The sequence below is a fragment of the Cherax quadricarinatus genome, chromosome 42, assembly GCF_038502225.1.
Source record: "Cherax quadricarinatus isolate ZL_2023a chromosome 42, ASM3850222v1, whole genome shotgun sequence".
Taxonomy (NCBI): domain Eukaryota; kingdom Metazoa; phylum Arthropoda; class Malacostraca; order Decapoda; family Parastacidae; genus Cherax; species Cherax quadricarinatus.
This window is the reverse complement of record NC_091333.1, coordinates 17048693-17058692: the sequence shown is the minus strand read 5'-3', so window position 1 is coordinate 17058692 and position 10000 is coordinate 17048693. Positions and strand designations below refer to the sequence as shown.

Below are 10000 nucleotides of genomic sequence, written 5' to 3'. Positions count from 1 at the left end.
AGTACACCATGGCAAATACGATCTTATCACCACAGTCAAGACTACACAGGTGGAAAGAGACGACTGTTGCAGAAATGTATTTGCTTTTTGCAACAATAATGCTTATGCCTCACGTCTAAAAGCATAATATAAAAGCATACTGGTCCACAGATCGGCTAATTTGTACCCCATCCTTCAGTAAAATAATACCAGTGAACAGGTTTATCTTACTGTTACGTATGTTGCACTTCTCTGACAAAACCAGGCCTGACAGAAGTGACAGGTTATACAAGATTAGAAATGTTTTCATGTATCTCAAACAAAAGTTCAGGATATACTTTTATCCATTCAAGAATCTTGTAATTGACGAGTCTTTGATTTTGTTCAAAGGTAGACTGTCATTCAAGCAGTATATACCGAGCAAGAGGAACCGCTTTGGTATAAAATTGTTTGTACTCTGTGATTGTGACAGTGGCCTGGTGTTGGATATTGTTGTATACACGGGTAGTAAAACATTGAAAGATACCAAGATGTTATTGGGTATATCAGGTGACGTAGTGAGAAACATGATGGCACCTTATCTTGGTAAGGGCCATACATTATATACCGATAACTGGTACACAAGCCCATTACTCAGTGATTTCATGCGAGAGAACAAGACAGATGTGTGTGGCACAGTGCGTTCTAATCGTAAACATATGCCCAGGCTCAACGCAGGTGTTCGTGGTGATGACGTGCAGGTGTTTACTGCCAATGACATCATGGCATTACGGTGGCATGACAAACGAGATGTCACATTGTTGACAACCATTCACCGTAATGAAATGCAAGACAGTGGCAAAGTTGATCGAGTGACTAATGAACGTATTCGAAAACCAGTGACAGTGATTGATTATACACAAAACATGCGCTTGGTTGACAAGTGTGACATGCAGATTGGTTTTGTTGACTGTTTTCGTAAGAGTTACAAGTGGTACATGAAACTTTTCTTCCATCTCATGGACATTTCAATGCTGAATGCATATAATATGTACCAAATAAAGACTGGTAACAGACCACCGTATGGTGAATTTTGTTTGTCTGTTGTCAGACAACTCATAATGAAGTACCAGGTAACAACACCTGCAATACAACATGGTCCTCGAATTCATCACAATATACCCAAGCGTTTGAGGAGAGAAGGTGATCATTTCATAATACAGCTTCCTTCAACTCAAAAGAAATTTGCTCAGAAGAGATGCATTGTCTGTGCACAAACAAAACGATGGCAACAAAGACGCAAAGACACTCGGTTTATGTGTGAGGAATGTAAGGTGCCTCTGTGCATGGTGCCTTGTTTCAAGGAGTTCCACAAGCTCCAGCAGTTCTAAAACCATGTCCAGTGATTGTAAATATGTAAATATATGATAGAACATTAGTATTATACAATATTTGTGCATGTTTATTGTAATAAACAACAGTGGTAAACAATAATATGATAATAACTTTAGTGCGGTTATTGTGTTCAATACAGTGAGTATATATATATCAATTATATACAGTATTGGTCTCTCAGGCCCCAAATGTTAGTAGGAATAGAAAAAAATTGGAAAAGAAAAGAAAAAACAACTAAAACAACAAAATAATATAATACGCGTATGTGGAATTCGTCGATGTTGCCGCCACCACATCATTTTCTACAAACTTCTTGGCACTGTATCTCGGTAAGTACTGATCAGATTCTAATTTTTTTTGTTTTATTACCTTCATAAAAATATGCTCTTTAATTCTGTAAGAAAAAACAATTTTTTTTTTTCAAAATTTCTTGGACACTGGTGCGTGACTTCAGATTTTGGCCTTGGACCCTGAAAGGGTTAAAAGGAAAAAAGACCATATGGTACCCAGGCATCCCAATTATTTTAATATGGCACACAGTGAGTGCGCACACCCATTCTCTCATGTCTAGGTAACTCAGGCTTATCGTGGCAATGTTGAATGAATGACAAAGAAAACATATATATATATGTTTGGGGCGCTACTCGCGTGATCGTATATATAAGTTTGGACCGTTTAAGGGTTAAAGGCGAATGCATGTGTGTGTGCGTGTATGCAAAACAACCACTGTAAAAAAAATAGTGAACTTCCAAGCACTTTTGCAATTTCTCACATTATCAAGTACATAACTGTAAAAATAATAGAACAGCAGAAGGCTTATAAGGCTGAGATGTCATCTCACGAATAACATTACACCCATCCCAGTATGATGTGGGTGGTAGTGTTAAGGACCTGTCACACATACAGTGCTACTCACAGCATTATGCTGCCCCTCGCCCACAACATGTACCAAAACACAAACACATAACATGAAAGATTATCATATATATATTTGCACACTTACTGAGGTTTTAATACTTGGTGCTGTATCCTTTACACTTAGTCATGTCCCTCAGCCATATAGGAAGACTCTCTGTTATGACCAAGGTCATAATGAGATTAATTTATATGTATTATCCACTTAATATTATACTCGGGGTTTCTTTAATATTAGCTAAATTAAAGATTCCACTAGTTTATAATATTATCTGATTTAGGAATATACCCGGGTATGATGTGTATATATATATAAATATAAATATATATATATATATATATATATATATATATATATATATATATATATATATATATATATACTATATATAAATATACATATACAGTGGACCCCCGCATAACGATTACCTCCGAATGTGACCAATTATTTAAGTGTATTTATGTAAGTGCGTTTGTAGGTGTATGTTTGGGGGTCTGAAATGGACTAATCTACTTCACAATATTTCTTATGGGAACAAATTCGGTCAGTACTGGCACCCGAACATACTTCTGGAGTGAAAAAATATCATTAACCGGGGGTCTACTGTATATATATATATATATATATATATATATATATAATATATATATATATATATATATGTATATATATATATATATATATGTATATATATATACAGTGGACCCCCGCATACCGTTGGCATCACATACCGTTTATTCCGCATACCGCTCACTTTAATCGCAAAAATTTTGCCTCGCATACCGCTCAAAAACCCGCTCACCGCTGTTCGTCCGAGACGCGTCCAATGTGTGCCTTAGCCAGCCTCACATGTTCCGCCGGTGGCATTGTTTACCAGCCAGCCTCCGCGGTAGCATCCAAGCATACAATCGTAACATTTCGTATTACAGTGTTTTTGGTGATTTTATCTGGAAAATAAGTGACCATGGGCCCCAAGAAAGCTTCTAGTGCCAACCCTACAGCAATAAGGGTGAGAATTACTATAGAGATGAAGAAAAAGATCATTGATAAGTATGAAAGTGGAGTGCGTGTCTCCGAGCTGGCCAGGTTGTATAATAAACCCCAATCAACCATCGCTACTATTGGTGGTACAGCTCCTGCTGCTGCTGCACTGTCAGCTGCTGCTGTAGCATCGTCTGCTGCTGCTGTAGCATCGTCTGCTGCTGCTGTAGCACTGTCAGCTGCTGCTGCTGCTGTAGCATCGTCTGCTGCTGCTGTAGCATCGTCTGCTGCTGCTGTAGCACTGTTGTTGGTGTGGCTTATTGAGAATATACCAAGAAACAATTAACCCCAGAGGATTTGCCACCCAGGATAACCCAAAAAAGTCAGTGTCATCGAAGACTAACTTATTTCCATTGGGGTCCTTAATCTTGTCTCCCAGGATGCAACCCACACCAGTCGACTAACACCCAGGTGAACAGGGAAAAATGCCTGGAACTAGTGCTCATATTGGTGAATTTAAAGCCAGCAAAGGTTGGTTTGAGAGATTTAAGAATCGTAGTGACATACACAGTGTGATAAGGCATGTTCTGGAAGAAAATACCAAACAGGACCTACAGTACTCAGGAGGAAAAGGCACTCCCAGGACACAGTGTCTCATCAGTCATTGCTGCATCTTCAATAAAGGTAAGTGTCATTTATTCTTCATTTAGTAGACTAGTACATGCACAATATATACTGTGCATGTACTACTCTACTATTGTGCATGTATCCTTCTCTTTGTGTGTAGGAAAATGTATATTTCATGTGGCAAAAATTTTTTTTTCATACTTTTGGGTGTCTTGCACAGATTAATTTGATTTCCATTATTTCTTATGGGGAAAATTCATTCGCATACCGATTATTTCGCATACCAATGAGCCCTCTTGCACGGATTAAAATCGGTATGTGGGGGTCCACTGTATATATATATACAGTGGACCCCCGCATAACGATCACCTCCGAATGCGACCAATTATGTAAGTGTATTTATGTAAGTGCGTTTGTACGTGTATGTTTGGGGGTCTGAAATGGACTAATCTACTTCACAATATTCCTTATGGGAACAAATTCGGTCAGTACTGGCACCTGAACATACTTCTGGAGTGAAAAAATATCGTTAACCGGGGGTCCACTGTATATATATATATATATATATATATATATATATATATATATATATATATATATATATATATATTTATATATATAAATATATATACATATATATATATAAATATATATACAATATATATATATATATATATTATACATATATATATATACATACATATACATAAAGATATATACATATATATATATACATATATATGTAAATATATATACATATATATATATATACATGTATATATATATACAGATATATATATACATATATATGTAAATATATATACATATATATATAAATATATATACACACACACACATATATATATATATATATATATATATACAGTGGACCCCCGGTTAACGAACTTTTTTCATTCCAGTAGTATGTTCAGGTGCCAGTACTGACCGAATTTTTTCCCATAAGGAATATTGTGAAGTAGATTAGTCCATTTCAGACCCCCAAACATACACGTGCAAACGCACTTACATAAATACACTTACATAATTGGTCGCATTCGGAGGTAATCGTTATGCGGGGGTCCACTGTATATATATATATATATACAGTGGACCCCCGGTTAACGAACTTTTTTCATTCCAGTAGTATGTTCAGGTGCCAGTACTGACCGAATTTTTTCCCATAAGGAATATTGTGAAGTAGATTAGTCCATTTCAGACCCCCAAACATACACGTACAAACGCACTTACATAAATACACTTACATAATTGGTCGCATTTGGAGGTGATCGTTAAGCGGGGGTCCACTGTATGTATGTATATATATATATATATATATATATATATAAATATATATATATATATATTATATATTTATAATATATATATATATATATATATATATATATATCTATCTTGAGTAATGTGTTAGGTAGGTACACCTGGCTAAGGTTTATAACAAGGTATGTCCATTGGTGGGTAGTTCGCACCGCCCTACCCTCTCCCCCTTTTGACGAGTTGATGTCATGAAGGGATTAACTGTCTGTTGCAGTTCACTCTCTCCGCCGACTCAGTGTGCATTGACTGAGCTACCCTCCTAGTACTCTGCCTTGTTCTCACTTGGATAGAGAATTGTGTTATAGAAACTCCTGAATCAGCTCGTGGTTTATTGTGAAGTGAAGTCTGCGGACAATTATATACTGTTACCTTCAAGTTACGATGTGACGACCAGTGTCAAGCTTAGAACTTTGTGATATATTCCTTATGCCAGGGAGTTACTCAGCGAAAGTGTTAATTCTCAATACATGTACTTGCACACAAGTAATGTTACTATTGAGGAAGCAGTAATATTCCTCTGATCATTATCGAGTGTAGTGACCATACTGACATAGTCTCTAGAGGGGGTCTATGATGTACATTCTATTTAAGAGTTCTCTTGTGTGAATGAAAGTTTCTGACAAAGTGATATTTAATAGATATTTATGAATATCTAAAGTATTTAAGCTTTTAAATAAAAAGAAACTAGAAAAGACTGAGTAACTATTATTTGTGCCTTACATTTCTAAGTTTGGAACCATATCCTCTCATTCTATGAAGTGTGTTGTTACGGAGTGCACTAACCTGGCTAAAGATTAAGATTCGAACCGTAACAAGTGGGGGGCCTGTCCGGGAGCTTTTAACTTTTTGACCATGGATCGTGACATATCACAGTTGGTGAAGGACTTGACTCCAGATACGCTGAAGGTTTTTACCACTACAACAATGCTGGCAAGTTCCTAGATATTTAGGAGTTTCATATAACAATCGTTATATAGCGAGTACCGTCCGTTCTATAATACAGAACATATTGTTTTCTCAGCCCTCTGACACTGTCCCGAGGTTGGACTCGCATGGCAAGACACCCTCGGAGGAATCTTTGTCCCTAGGAGTAGCTCATTTGGTGGCTTCATTTGAAGGCCTCACTTTGGGAGCAGAGGCTATGTCTCGGGACAACGTGCCACCTGATTCGTGTAATGAGAGCCCATTAGCTAGCCCTGGTCATGTGGGGGCGACCGGAGGTGGAGCTCGTCCCAAGCTTCGCCTAGACGCCCTAGAGGGACACACTCCTCCCACTCCTCCAGTACCTTTGACTCCTCTCACACTCGAACACTTTCAACGTCTGGAACATCTTATAAAGTTGCAAACAGAGCAACTGGAATCCCAGCGCCTGCTGTATAAAGAAGAGTTCGAGAGGGAAAACGTCAGATTCGAGAGGCAAAAAGAGGAAGAAAAGAGTAAGTCGTCTGCTACTCAAACCTTGACCTTTGACCTGCACAGGGCTGCCTCATTAGTGCCCAGGTTTTGTGAAACCGATTTGGACACTTACTTTGACACATTTGAGAATCAGGCACGAGGGATGAGATGGCCTCGTGAACATTGGGCTACCTTACTTCACACCACACTTATGAGTAAGGCTCAATCATGTGCTGCAGCTCTCCCATATGACAAGTATGCAGATTACGAGGCAGTTAAGAAGATCATTTTAAAGGAGTATGACTTACTTCCTGTAAGTTATCAGCGCACCTTCCGCTCTCTACGAAGACTGCCTGGTCAAACCTGGGTAGAATTTGCCCGGCAAAAGAAGGTGGCTCTAGAGCGATGGTTGAGGTCATCTGGGTGTGATACTATGGAGCGTCTGATACAGTTGATCTTGCAAGAAGAATTTCAGAACTCTCTGACGGGCGCTGTACTACGCTCCTTTGTTATCGAACACCAGACTGCAGATGTGTTGGCCTCTGCTTCTCTAGCTGATCACTTCGAGATAACCTCTCAATTGACCAAGGAAAAAGGGTCTAGAGAGAAAGCCAGGTTATGTTCTCCTAAGAGTCAGCCTTTCTCTCCTAGGAAAATGGATCAGCAGACCTCTCCTCATTCAGCAAAAGCCTACTCGAATATCGTCCATAGTAATGGTAAAGGAAGACCATCTTACGAGAGAGATACATCAAGAAGAGGCCCAACTTGCTCTTATTGTCAGAAACCAGGCCATTGGAGGCGCTCATGTTTCCAATTAAGTCGAGACCATAGGCGGTCAGGTTCTGAAACATTAACTGTACAGATGACGTCTTCCTCAAAATCGAAGTGCTTAATTCCCTCTGAGTTGTTCGCAGACAAAGTTTCGGAAGCCATGTTGCCTTACTTCTTTCAGGGTAAGGCTACACTTTGCCACTGCTGCTTCATGTTGTCTGCCACTGCTACCTCATGAAGTCTGCCACTGCTGCTTCATGTTACCTGTCACTGCTACCTCAAGTTGTCTGCCACTGCTACCTCATGTTGTCTGCCACTGCTGCTTCATGTTGTCTGTCACTGCTGCTTCATGTTGTCTGCCACTGCTACCTCATGATGTCTGCCACTGCTACCTCATGTTGTCTGTCACTGCTGCTTCATGTTGTCTGCCACTGCTACATCATGTTGTCTGCCACTGCTGCTTCATGTTGTCTGCCACTACTACTTCATGTTGTCTGCCACTGCTACCTCATGATGTCTACCACTGATATCGTCAAAGAATCGAACACTTATGCTATTTTGAGCTCAATTTCAAGGTACTTTTCGTGAAACCAATTAAAATCATGTTTATTTTTGTAGTATATCTTCCATTCTATCACATGAGACCAAACAAAACGAGAATACAACCATAAAAACCAAACGAAAATACACCACTAAGGGGAGGCTAATGACTGAGAAGTGAATTCCGTTATTTATAGTCCGATTTCTTTCATTTTTGGTCCACGTTTAGAAGCATCTTTTCATCATACATTGCCCCAGTTTCAATAAGATAGTCCAACAAACAACTGAGATCCAATTCCCTAGATCAAGAGCAAGAGCCCCCTAACCAGTGTCAATTAACCTCCCTTGAGGCCCGCTCGCATCTGGAAGCAAAAAGTCAATTGAGCAGCTGCTCGTATCTGGAAAAACTCACACGTGGATGCATTCGTAAGTAGAGGTTCCACTGTATATTTTTACTCACTCTTATATAGTACTGTACATAAAAGTGGTTACAGATGGGCATCAAAATGGTCAATTTTAGGTGATTTTCCTAGGAAAAGGTAGGGACCTCCTACCTCTCGTCTGTTTTATGCATTTTTATGCGATCTGCTTTAACTATTGGCATAGCTTAAATTACGACAATGCATTCTTGGTTACAGTTTATTGACCAAAAAATTGGATTTTTTTTTTGTGACAAGGAATTCAAAAAGATACAAAAGGGAGGCCTAGGAACACTGAACAGAAGAATACCTACAGTGTTTGTTTTGGACTCTCTTTAAACTGGAATTTGTTGTAAAACTGGCCAAATTACAGTGCTTAATATGATGGTTCTGATGGTTCACTGGGCAGTTTCTTGTGAGCCATGGACAGTATAGAAGGCATACTAGAGAAATAGCTAGGAACTGAGTAAGTTTGAGCAGTGGAATTGACCTAAAATAGGCCTCAAATTGGGCAAAATGCAACAGAAATTTGCCTAATTGCTCCCTGACTACACTTTGTACCTGTGTAATTCCAGAAGTGTTACATCAATTTAACGCTTTTGGTGCCATTAACTTTAAAAAAAAAAACTAACATTATTTTATTAATTTAAAAAAATGCTGAAATGGAAGGGGGTTTCAATTTGAGAGCTGCTGACAGTTTAAGGGTTAATGATTAAATGACTGACGCTATTTCAGTGGATGAAGATGGAGCCAAGTAGGAATTATTTGGGTAACTACTGTTCTGGTTAGTTCCTATTGTAGAGAAGAAACTGTTGTGCATACTCACAATACCAAGAGAAGATTCCTGTGCATTTAACACTCTTAACACCAGCAACACACAGTACACACCAAGATTATTGCAACACCAGCAACACTTAAGACACATCTACATGCTTGTAATACCAACAACACAAGATAATCAATTCATCTGTGAAAAATCAATATGCCTGTAACACAAGATTCATCAACATCTACAAAATTATACCATCAACAACGTAAGACATATCAGTAACATGAGATACATCAATACACAAGACACATCTACAAGCTTTTAACACCACCATCATCAGCATGCAGAATGTACTAGCATTTGTAATGCCAATAATATGGGTGACATTTAGTACCATTCAGGACATAACTTTCATGGTCCTGGAAGTTTATCTACTTTCACAGCCCATCTTGAGGTCAGATTTCACTGATGGTCACCTGGTCAGACAAGCTATTACTACCAATGGCCTATTTAGCCATAAACTGGCTTAACAGACACCTCCAGTAAGACCCTGCCTAACTTCCACTTGGAGGCTTTAACTTTTGTTGTCAGCTACATTTTGTAACAGCACAGCTGGTTCAACCAAGAACAGATGTCAGTAATTTATGATGTTTTCCATAAAACTTGATGGGAATCTATAATTTTCCCTCAACTTTGAAAGGAGGGTATTGTAAGTTCTTGGACCCTTTATGTTACATCTGTTAATGGTTCCGGGATTCACTGACTCACAGTTGTCTCCAACCATCAGACCAGGCTGACCTAATTGGTAAGGAAATATCACTTATTAAGAAACTAAGGAAATAACACTTATTAAATAAGAAACAAAGGAAAGAGAAGATGAACATATACCGTATG

The 10000-nt window shown here is 38.6% G+C and overlaps 1 long non-coding RNA gene across 1 annotated transcript in view; it reads right to left on the bottom strand.

Annotated features, from left to right (window-relative positions):
• Positions 1-10000, bottom strand: part of LOC138853876 (uncharacterized) — a 176337-nt gene that overhangs the window by 28955 nt on the left and 137382 nt on the right. The gene's annotated exons all lie outside the window — the stretch shown is intronic.